Source organism: Dermochelys coriacea, chromosome 11 (genome assembly GCF_009764565.3).
Source record: "Dermochelys coriacea isolate rDerCor1 chromosome 11, rDerCor1.pri.v4, whole genome shotgun sequence".
Lineage (NCBI taxonomy): Eukaryota > Metazoa > Chordata > Testudines > Dermochelyidae > Dermochelys > Dermochelys coriacea.
The window spans coordinates 22550509-22562742 of NC_050078.2; the positions used below are offsets into that span (position 1 = coordinate 22550509).

At 36.6% G+C, this 12234-nt stretch overlaps 1 protein-coding gene across 1 annotated transcript in view; it reads right to left on the bottom strand.

Annotated features, from left to right (window-relative positions):
* LRP1B (LDL receptor related protein 1B) overlaps nt 1-12234 on the bottom strand; it is a 1336604-nt gene that overhangs the window by 1068823 nt on the left and 255547 nt on the right. The gene's annotated exons all lie outside the window — the stretch shown is intronic.

The following is a 12234-nucleotide window of genomic DNA, read 5'->3' on the forward strand; positions in this document are numbered from 1 at the left end:
TTTCATATTCACTAGTGATTTTTTTAAAGATGGCTGAACACAACATTATTATGGAGAGAAAAATAGTTGGGCCTGAAATGTGTAACATAGTTAAAGTTATATTCAACTTGTGTTAGGAATGGCAGAACTAGATGTTACAATGAAAGAGGTACTTTGTATGCTTTAATACATCAATTTGGATGTAGTTCAATATTGTTGTTATGATTGCTGAACAAATACGTTACAAATAACTATGACCTTTCTGTCTTCTTTCTGAAATACGTTTTTATAGATCCTGAATGTTTGAGAAACACACATATTAGCGAACCACTATAGCAGTCTATCACACCAAGGAAAAAATCCTGTGTTGTCATGACGAGGAGAAAATTAAGACAAATTTGTGAGTGCACACGTAAAGCAATTCAATATGTCCACACCAACAAAATTTCAGACCACCCCCAAAAATTACATGCATCAAATGTTGTTTATTTTCAGATTTCAAAATTAGGACTTACCTCACATTCTCTTTTTGTAGATCACTGCAACATAGAATTATTAAAATAAAATCATAAGCAAGTAACTTTGTAAATAGATCTATCTGAATTCAGTATGATAAAAATAATGTACATCTTTAATAGTCATAATATGCATTTAATAATCTGTTTATGCACAAGTCATCCATAATGTTGCAGTCTTTTCTTTTATTAATTACATATTGTAGTGACCAATATAAAAGAACATCAAGAGAATCCTCATTTTAATATCTACATAAGAAACACGTCATCTAAGGTAAGTGGCTTACTAAAAAGCTTGATAAATCTTAACACTGTCCCTGTCAGGTGATTTATAATCGATAAATAGATGTAATAACCATTACCGCCAAATGTCCTCATGACCCAGGTGTTTCACAGATCATGAAAGAAAAAGTAATTTTGCAACATTCAAAAAATATCCACTCTGTCAACTCTACTCATGAGGCACCTTTTGATTGTATGAAACAGCTGAGAATTAGCTGAATTAATAGGCGGATTAATTTACTTCTTTATATATTGTAGGCTGCCACTGTTCTCTAACTATCTCATTAATGCAGAGGTTCTTAACTGACAATCGGAATGATTATATGCCCCAAGAACTGTCGAATGAATCTTGAAGTGTAGAAATGATTACTTGAAAACAAGAAATGAGTTGACTGGAAGCTTACTAAATGGTGAGGTGACTGAATTCCCAATGGGATCAGTAGTTTAATTATCATAACTGTATGACAGAAACTTGGCACTTGTTGCAAAGCCATCATCCAACAAAACTAAAATGCTTTGGGATGGATGGAGATTTGAAATGTAGAGAAACAAACCATACTCTGTGTAACAGGATTCAAGGTTACACTAAACAAATAGATGTGAGGCAGGTACCTGTGTAGAATGGGTTATAAGGGCAAAATTTGCATGCTATCATGGAGTTTATATCTGCCTTTCGGGCATATAACTCTCTGCAAAGGGTTGAACTTGACTGTAAATACTTACTACTGTCTGAATTCAAACACACATCATAGTTTCATCACATGAAATATTTTATTCACAAAATGTTAATATTTTGGATATATTAACATTCTAAAAGTGAAAATATGGAAGCTATTGATTCCATTTGCTTTTTTAAAATTAATTTTATACATCTTTATAGGCTAGTCCACTATAATACGCATTTGCACATTTTAACTAACTAGGAAAAGGAAAAAATGGTGACTTGGAAAATCTGATCTACAAAACAGTTCACTGAATATGTTTAATTTTTTTTTCAGCTAAAACCTCATAGTCATAGTTTTAGGGCTCGTGCATGGCAATTGAATCATGTGTTGCTTAAAGTTCCCAAATACTGAATATATTCACAGAATTGATTGATTGACCTGCATAATAAATAACAGGAAAATTGTGTTTTTAAATGTCCTAAAAGATGGGGCCTGAAGATTTTCCTCAGTTGATTCACAACAGGATTCAGAGTCTCTCCTGGGCAGTAATGGTTCAACTTCTCTAATTCCCTTAAGACAGCAATACAGTCTCTTTCCCAAAGGTCTTGCACTCTGATTTTTCTCTCTTGATCTAGTACGAGGATTTCTTGATGAATGAATTCTGACAGAGTTTTCTGAAGCAGTCTTTGTATTTCTTCCCATTGTAGTTTCTCTTGTATCTCATTCACACAGCGTTCACTGTGGAAACTTTCCTCTGAGTAATGTAATGATAATAGGAGATACTCTGTGTGGTATATTGTCTAATTATCACCTCACCAAGGGTGGTTAAAGATACATAGCTTTTTGGCTTTCTGTCTCACAACCCAGTCTAGATATAGTGATATTTATAGTATCCTAAGATTTTTAGGGCTTGAAGGGACCCACAGTAGGTTATCTGGTTCACCCCTTCTTCTGGCAGGATCCCTTTAATATATCTAGACCTTCTCCAGTAGCTTATCAAGCAATAACTTGAAGTTTAAGTTATTGTGATTATACCACCTTTCTCTGGACAAATTAATTGTATTCTCTAGTTGAGTTTACCGTTAATGAAAATTCAGCAGTAATAATTTTGTATCAATTTGAATCTATTCTTCCTAGTCTTACTAGGCCAGCAAATGGGGAAAAATCTATCCTTTCTCCTTAAAGCATCTCTTTATGTCCCTCTTCTTTATATCTAATTGGTTATATTCTGGACCCAAGCCTTCACTGCACCCACCTAAATTCCTTACTCTGTCCTCCCACACCAGGTCCTCCAAACCTTTTAGCTTTTCTCTGAATTTCTTTTATATTCTCCACATCCTTCACATAGTAATCTACTAACAATTATAATTACTCCAGATGCTGTATATTGTTCTGCAAAGGAGAAGAACTAGAGCTTGCTATTGTTGATCATTATGCTATAGTCACATAACAATACAGAATCTGAGGCCAGAGATCTTCTTAAAGAGGGAGTACAAAAGTGATGTTAGGCTATCTTTGTTCTACCATAGTCCCTGGGAATTCTTAGGGCTGCTATCACTTATGGAGGCTGTCTTGGATTGCAAAAGGACTATTATAGTAGATAGGGCTTGCTGGGACACAGGTTACTCTTCCATCCCATACATATTTTGTATAGTGGGTGGCAGGAAACAAGCCATCCTGCTTTTTCCTGGCTTTATACTACCAGCAGAAGCCCCTGCTGGCCACTTCCATTGGTTTTAAGGTTGCTATTGTGCTAAGCACCTATGAATAGTATACAATTTGACTCTAAAGAATCTTAGTTACCTTAGTTTTCTACTTTGTGTTTATTTTTACATTTAGTTATGATCATTTCAATAATAAAAGTTCTATTCCTTTCAAAAGAATGATGGCAAATGCGGCTGCAGGACCTGAACCTGAAGCCAGTGAAGGATTCCTGTTGTCTTTAGCTGGGCAGGTGCTGACTCACAGTTTAATATCCCTCCACTCTTTTGTTTTGTTTTTTCCTTTCATTGCACAGGTGATCTTATAGTGAATTAGAGGGATGTTAGGGTATTTCCCTGACACGCTGCATTTGTGTTTTTCCTTCCATAGCTCAGTACAAAATATGGTTGGTGTCTTCTAGACTGACGAGACATTTTAATGAGTCCAACGCAAGCACACACAAGCAGGCTCAGAGACTTACACCAACTTGGTAGCAGTTTATTAGGGACAGGCATGAGCCACTGTCTAAATATTGTTGTTGGTTGCAGATTTTCTAGTGCATCCAGCTGAAAACATTCTGCTATAGTGAATTATAGCAAATGACAGTAAAATGGACACATATTGTAATGCAATTGCTCAATGTGTAATGTGGTGATTAGGTATGATCTGTTTCATGCTGAGACCTTCCTCCCTTAATTAGAGTTTATCATACACCTATTCCAGTAGGCATGTAAGGATCTGATAAATATAATTCCAGCTTCATATAAGGGTTCAGGCATCAAACATCCTCATTAGAATGTCCACATCTATCATATGGCTGTCCTTTAAAGGGGCCCATGTTTGAAAATTTGGCACTATACGCAGTTTACAAATGCAGGGTCATTACAGAATATGGTATGAGGCTTTTGTGCCATAGTCTTCATCTTTACAAAGAATATTTAATTTAAAAGGATCATCCAGGAAGCAGAGCAGGATTAAAAAAAAGACCTGAATCTCATTTATACCATTGGCCTTTAACATTCCTCTGCCAGCAGAAAGAGGCCTTAAAGTGAGTGTAAATATAAACCAGTGTAGTGTAAAAAGTCCCTATTGTAAGTGAATGTGAGATGTAGTGTCTCCAACTAAGGAAAAAGCCACAGAAAAGATTATATAAAGCTTGCTATGCTTTGAGCTAACTGAAAGACACAAGTTAACAAGAGGCTCTCTAGTTTTGAAACACCCTCTCCTGCCGCGTACTGAGTGTTCTCATCTCCCACTGAATTCAGAGAGAGGTTCAGATGCTTCCACCTCACAGGAAGTGCACAGCCCCTTGCAAGTTTGGTCCTATGTTCATTAGAGAGCCCAGAGCAAAAAATTTGATGTAAGAAGACAGTTTATGTGCAAGATGTGGATCTGAACTTTGGACATGAGGTCTGGAGCCAAAGCCTGTGTCTAGTTTCTAGCCTCACTGTCAAGGAGAGTGTGCAATGACATGGCCATGACTCCAGCAACTGAACTGTTGGTAAGCTCTTCCCAAGCAGAAATCTGGCAGGTTAGTTATGGGTAGGTAGATCACAGCTCTAGGAGTTGTATATGTCAATATCTGGCAGAAATTTGGTGATTTGGGAAAAGCTTGAAGCATAGAGGCTGCGTGGCTTGTGTCAAACTTTTGTGTGTTACTGTTGGACTCAGGATCAGATCAGATCAGATCACCCTTTCCTCTGCAGCGTCCTTCTGAGGCCAGGAAATGTTCTTTAGCTATTCTTCTTCCAGAGCCCTCATTTAAGTTATTAAATAGACTGCTCCATTTTTGTTGCTTTATTTTATGTATTAATGATTTTACTAACTTGTGTCTGCAATACAGATATGAGCTGTCTGAACTCTAGTGTACTCTCAGCTTTCTGGGTATTGTGCCTGACAGTATCAACTCAAAAATAAAGAGGCCAAGTCTCAAAGGTTAAGGAACACTACATGCATCATTTTAGTCTATCATCTGCCCAGAGAAATCACTTGGCTTTTTTTTTTAACTGAACTCATTCAAAATAAATCTTGTTATGGTTGCAGACATAAAAGTTTATAGTTTTGCATTCCCATGCTCTCTGCTGTTCAGAATTGAAAAGGGGATACTCCGAAATATTGATTTTTTTTAAAAGAAATGTGTTTAACTCCAGGCCATGTAAGATATATTTTATGCAAATATTGCCAGTTCTATAGTAATTTTCTACTAGTAATCCTTTTCCTGCTATCTATGGAGACAGATTAAAAAATATAATTCTTTCAGAACGTTGACAGCAAGAGGTTAGATACCTTTGCCTGATGTTCTTGATCATCTGTATTTTTACTTTGGAAAATGATGTGGGGCCACTGTTTGCTGACCAGGTAATATCTTCAGCCCCAGACACAACGACTCACGGGTGTTCCTTTCACCAGGGATGTAATTCACCTCTCTGCAGTGGGCCAGCACAATGTCTATTCATCAATTAAGTCCCACTTAGACCATCAGCATAAGACAAAAAATGTTGTGCAAAAGCCTTGCACTGATCCCCTGCATAGGTGCATATTTCTCCCTATGCGTGTGGAAGTTGATTCATGGTGTTGTACACTACGAACATTTCTCCTCAAGTCTCCCTGCAAAAGCTGAGGGTGAAATCCTGCCAATGACTTAATCAGAACCAGGATTTCAGCCCACACACTCCAGGTCAGCATTTTGCCTATCTGCACTTCTTTCATCAGTGAAAGGTGGTAGTACCACCCCCTATAGATTGTGTGTGGTGCTGTGTTTCACTGTGAATGGAACACGTATTTTTTTACATAAGAAAATATTAAATAAAACATCAAAATCCAAAATCAGTCCTCTGCATGCAAAGCATCAATTCATATAATATTTGAAAGATCAAAATTGCATTTATTGACATCAAAGTGTAATTACCTATAGAACTGATCTGTCTTTTTATCTACGTGTCTCCCCTTCAGAGTAGTAACTAAGCAAAGCTCAAGAGCCAGATCTGACTCTCCTATAACTATCAGAGAAAACTAGTGAAATGAGACTCTTCATATTTTTTAGACGAATAGGTTCAGAAGATTGAATCTGAAACTCACATAACTTAATGGAAAACATAGTTTAAACGATAGTCCAGCTACTCTATTTTAGTACAGTAATAACAGAAAAAGAAACACATGGATTAGTTAAAGAAGAAAACAAACCAAAACTATATCAAAATATAAATCGAAGTTAGGATGAATTGAACCCAAAGAACTGAATTTCAGTTAGAAACGTATCTTCCCAAATATGGGCCTCAGTCCTGCAATGTTCTCTACGTAGGTAGAATCTTGCACCCACACCGAGTCACATTGACCTCACTAGGGTTCTGTACAGGCACAGTGGCCAGCCTGCGCAGAGCTCATTGAAGGATTGGGGGTCTTGGCTCAACACACAGCTTTCTACTTCCATATCAATTTCTATGCTCAGGGATTCAGTCACTAACTGAATTTTTATTCTAATGCAAGAAAAAAAGGACCAGGTCCTTAATACCATTTAGATGTAATTTTTTGTCTCTTAAGATGAAACCACCCCATTAATCTCCATGATAGTTTTTATCATAAAAAATTACAGGTGGTCAATGCCAATAATATAGTAATTATTTAGCTGAAATGAATGTTGTCTGTTAGTGTATTTAATTAAGCATACAAAGCACTTGCTTTGATTTTATTTGTATTTAAGACTGTTTTCCCCAAAGTATTTATTATCCAAAGCATGATTCTTCTAATCTTAGATATACTCTAGCACTGAAGTACTATTTTATATCTGCACTTCTCAGCTGCTTTTATCATGAATAGATATATTACAAACCACATTAATGAGCTGCTTAGCATTCATATATTAGTCCTTTCCTCATTTTATATGGAAATAATACTATAAAAATTCTAAGAATACTAATTTTATGTTCATGGTAATGATGAGATGCAAAGCAAATAACAAGGTGGAAGTCTGCGAATATGAAATGGATTAATACATAGTCAGAGTGCTTTACAATGGTATAAACTTATTAAGCATGTAATTAAGTAGGATCAATTGCACTGTTTATTTTTGGGGTAATGTTTTAGCTATTTTAGAGGTTTCATCTTCTTTAAGAATTTAATTTCACACTTTAAGAATCTTCTTGCATTGTCACATATGTTCCACCAATATCCAGAATAAAGTGTTGGGAATGTGGGCTTGTTGGATTTGACTATCCCCACAACTCAAAAGTTTTATGAATAATGTAAGACTAATCAAATTTTGTCAATACACAAATGGCAAATTATATTGCCTTACTCGCCAAAGTAGATCCCTTGAAATCCATGGGACTGCTAGCATTAGAAAGCATTAGAAAGGGGAGTGAGATTTGGCTCTACAGGAACCTAACAGACACACACACACACACACACACACATACACACAATCTAGAGAAACTGATTCTGATGCAGAATCCAAGCTCTATGTTATTGGATTAAGATTCAAATGTGAAAATAAATCTGTTAAAGTCAATTACCTTATTTTCAGGGAGGAAGTTTGTTGAAGTTACATATTGTTGAACCTCAGTGTCTGTTAAATCCAATCTCCTAGTAAATTCTACTATTAATTTAAACATGTCATAATAGTTGCAAATCTGTCCTTATCAGCCTCCTTCACTGAATAGTCCCATTGAATTCAATGTGCTTTGGATCAGGACCTTCAGACTGATTTTTTTCCAATTTTAATATAATACAGTATAAGTAAAACAATCATCATATTACTTATCACTACTAATATATCTAGCCATGCCACTGTACTATAAGAATCAGCTTTTTATAGTTGATATTACCTGTTTCTTTGGATTGTGAAGCATATTTGAAGTTGATTTACCGCTTATAAGAATCCAGAAAGCCAAGGATGCCAAAAGATCACAGAATATCAGGGTTGGAAGGGACCTCAGGAGGTCATCTAGTCCAACCCGCTGCTCAAAGCAGGACCAATCCCCAATTTTTGGCCCCCTCAAGGATTGAACTTGCAACCCTGGGTTTAGCAGACCCATGTAGGCCAATGCTCAAACCACTGAGCTATCCCAATCAGTAAGGCTAATCTATACACCATATTTTGGAGGCAATCCTCCTGTACACATTTACTTGCATGAGTACACTTTACTCATTACAAATAAAATTAATTTCAGATTGGGCAGAAGGCCAGCCCAAGGCTTAAATACCACTTCAGACCTATTTTGAGAATTTAGGCCCAGCTCCTCAAAAGCTGTTTAGACGCCTAACTCCCATTGAGATTAATGAGAGCGAGGCTCCTAACTATCTTTGAGGATCTGGGTCTTTGGCACCAATGCTGCAATGTACATTGCATTGGCAGACTCCTGTACCCTCATGTCATACACAGCTAGAACAGCATCTTAAGTGGACTGTAACCTTGTGACATTTCTCCTGTACATTTTGCCTACTCACTCTTGGCTAAGTACTAGTGCTAATGTATGTAAAGATTTTAAGGGTCAGGCCCATATATCCACAAGTTAACAATTAAGAGCTAAATCCTAACAGGATATATTTAGAAAGAAGTTCTGTTGACATTTCCTATTGATACACTTCAGCTGCCTTGCTAAAAAGGCTAAACTGTATTTCAGTTGAATCCAGACTAATGATATAGCGAGGTAAGTACTTTTTCATAGATATATGTTATACACTGAATAAGTGCTTTTGTCTTGCATTATTTCTCAGTCCATAGTAAAGTGCTCTTTTGCTGACTAAAATGGCTTTGCTCTGTATGGCTAATAAAACACCTGAATCCTTATTTTAAATCACAACTCTGCTTTTAAAAAGAGCAATTTCACACTTCTTCCAGAAAGCCACCTGCTTGTGAATGACAATGGTTTTCATCAGTAATTTTGAGAGGAAAAACAAGTTATTATACTTCAACATATTTTCAAGTGACAAATAAAGAATACTCAGCCACTATTTAAATATACTGCATCTTTTTAGTGCAATGTCTAAAGGCCAAACATGCCATTATTATAATAAGAGCATTTGTAATGGGTTTCAGTGCAACTGGGGTCCAAGGTAAAGTGGCATCATCTCAGGGAACAGCCTTTCAGCAAGAAGTTTACTATATAGGATTATTGTAATTTTGTAAATCCATGTGTTGCAAAAGCTATAATCATCTGGACCAGCAACGTCAAAAAGGGCTTTGCCTGTGTTATCTAATTGTAACTTTTTAAAAATGTTTTAAAATTTTAATATCATGTAAATAATAGACAATGTTGTGCAGTACTTTTCCCCGCCCCCAAAGCAATTTTACCAAAACAGTGCCTGCTAGGAAATGTGTGTGTACCCAAATAATCACCACTATCACACAATTCTGAGAAATCCTCCAGATTGGGTTGAAATCTCCCTCGGTCTCCTCAAATCTCTTCTCTTGATGAAGACTGTTCAAACTCAGCAGTAGGGCAGAACCATTTGTAACACTCCCAAATGAGGGATGGATAGCAAGGGACCAATTATTGTTAAGGGAGAGGTGATAAAATGGGAAGTAAGAATGGTGTGTATCGAAGGAAAGGATAAAATGTGGGGGTAATAGGGAATAAGCTAAGAGGAGAACCACAGAGAGAGAGAGAGAGAGAGAAACCTAGGAGGAAGAGGAGTAGAGTATGAACGAGGAATAAAAGGGAGAGAAGATGACAAGCTAAAAAAGGAGGGGGAAAAGGATAGAGACAAAAGGAGGACAAAAAGCAAAAGTGAAGGCTGGAGCTCAAAGCAAAAGCAAAGGGGACAGACAGAGGAGGAGGAAGGCACTGGAAGGGTTGGAAGCACTCTTCCCTCTAAACTGTGCGCATGTGCGTGCGCACACAGATCCTAAACCCAGCGCACACAGCAAAACATCACACGCACAAAAATTTGCACAGAAGCACAACAATTTGCACAGAAGAATTTTTTTGGGTACATGGCCTATCAAAAATTAAAGGGAACATTGGTTGGAAGAGTTAGAAAGAAGTGGGGAATGGGAGGAGAGCAGAAGGAATGGAAATGGAGAGAAAAAACACCAGGGACAGATTAAATTGGACATGCTAATAATGAAAGAAGAGGAAGGCAAGAGAAGAAATGGGGAAGGAGAGGTGCTGCCAAACTTATAATAAGGAGCTCTCACAAAAATATTGTGCATCAGTCAGTCATACAGGTTAAATTCACTGTGCAAAATACTCCTGACCACTGAGCTAAATGAATTTTTCACAAGCATCTTAGTGGAGGCATATTGTGGTCAAGAATGGAAAAACATGTCCTAATGCCCAGCAGCACTGCTAGAGTTCAGATTATGCCAGCATTTCCATCACAAATCTTGTTGTTTGGTGAGTTATATCTTAGTGATGAAAATAAAATTGCTTTGGGGTAAAAGTATCAGTGTAGGTATGAATTATTTTTATGAGTTTCCAAAAGATTGATTTGCTCATTTTTTTTAAAAAAAGATGTACAAGTATATATCAGGTTAAATGCTTTTTTGAATGTCTAAATTTACAACCACTTCAGTGTAAGAGAGGTCAATTTAGCAAACAATTAATCCATAAAGTTATTTAATTGATTCTGAAATTTTGATATTTGCCACTATTCTCCAGGAACTCCATTCTGCCCTTGTACTGTAGTTAGGTGTTTTCCAGAATCTAAGTAAGAGGACCACTGTCAAAAGCATTCATTTAAATTATGATCTCCGCCCCCCTGCTCAAAATCTGCTCTAAAAAAACCCTATGTACAAGATAATCATCCAGGATCAAAAAAGAAGAAAAGCTGATGTTCCCCATGGCCACATTGTGCTACATTTTTTACTCTCATGGCCGATAAGTTGTAGGGTATTCATGTATCTGATGAACTACAGAAACTGGAGCTGCATAAACCTTGATTGTATTATGTTAGAGCTGAGTGACTAGACTACAGTGGTGGAAGGGATGATCTCTTATAACTCTTATCCTCTCCAGTGACATATGGCAAAGCTTCACTTATGCATGTTTATAAAACACTTTGCAATCACTGCATGAAAGACATTCTGGGTAAGATCCATCATCATGCAGGATGTCAGTAGAAATCTAGTGTTTAAATTTGTGGGCTTTAATTTGGGCATAAACCTTCTGGTGTCCCCACGGAGAAGAGCTGGATTTTACCCAGAGTGCATTTCATGTAATAATCTCAAAATGTTTCACAAACATAAATTAATTTAGCTTTTGCCATACCCCTTTTAGGGTGCCATTTGGTTTCAGTAAGGCTGAAATGGGGCACAGACTCCCTGCAGTACATCTGCAAGTGGTGAATTATGATTAATGAGCCAACATGCTGAGACCCTATCACCTCTTAATACACTTTTAACCAATACAGTATACAGATGTCTCTCAGTTGAACATTTTAAAGACCTGTTTATATATCTACATGTATAATTAATAATGCCAAATGACATTGTAAACATGGCCTAAGTCATATGCAGATTTTCAAACTGGCCTTTGAATCTTCACCCAACTACTTTTGCTAAAACAACAAGAGACTGGATCTATCAGTTATTACATAGTGGAGGAATAATATAACTTGCCCAGTGGATGCACAGATTTATCTTTAAAATTTGATACTTCCCTATGATTAAAGATAGTATGTGCAGATCTACAGTTAATTATGGTGTTTACTTATGTATTTCTCTCAATAAAGCAGCACATTTGTGCTCACGTCCCGGAATTTATAAAAAGGAACAAACAAAAGTCACGTATTATACCCAATAAATTAAGAAAAAAAACTATAAGGTAGGTTTTAGAAACAAAGAAGTGTAAAAATAAAACTATGGAAAAGTAAAGACAGACTCTCCAGCCCTTTATTTTTTTGTTCAGATAGCCTTTGGAACCCATGCGATTTCCCTATCATAGAAAATTAATGTTGCTTACCTGACCACAACTTACTTGTCATTTTCTTTTGATCATGACTAAATTATATTATTCAAAATTTAGATATTTAATTTCAAAACTTATATTGCAGCACTTTGTGAAACAAGTGGTGTCAGCAGTAATGTCTGGATTCCTCCAGCCTTTACAGATGATGTATAAATTTCAGACAAGTTAGAAGAAAAAGAGATC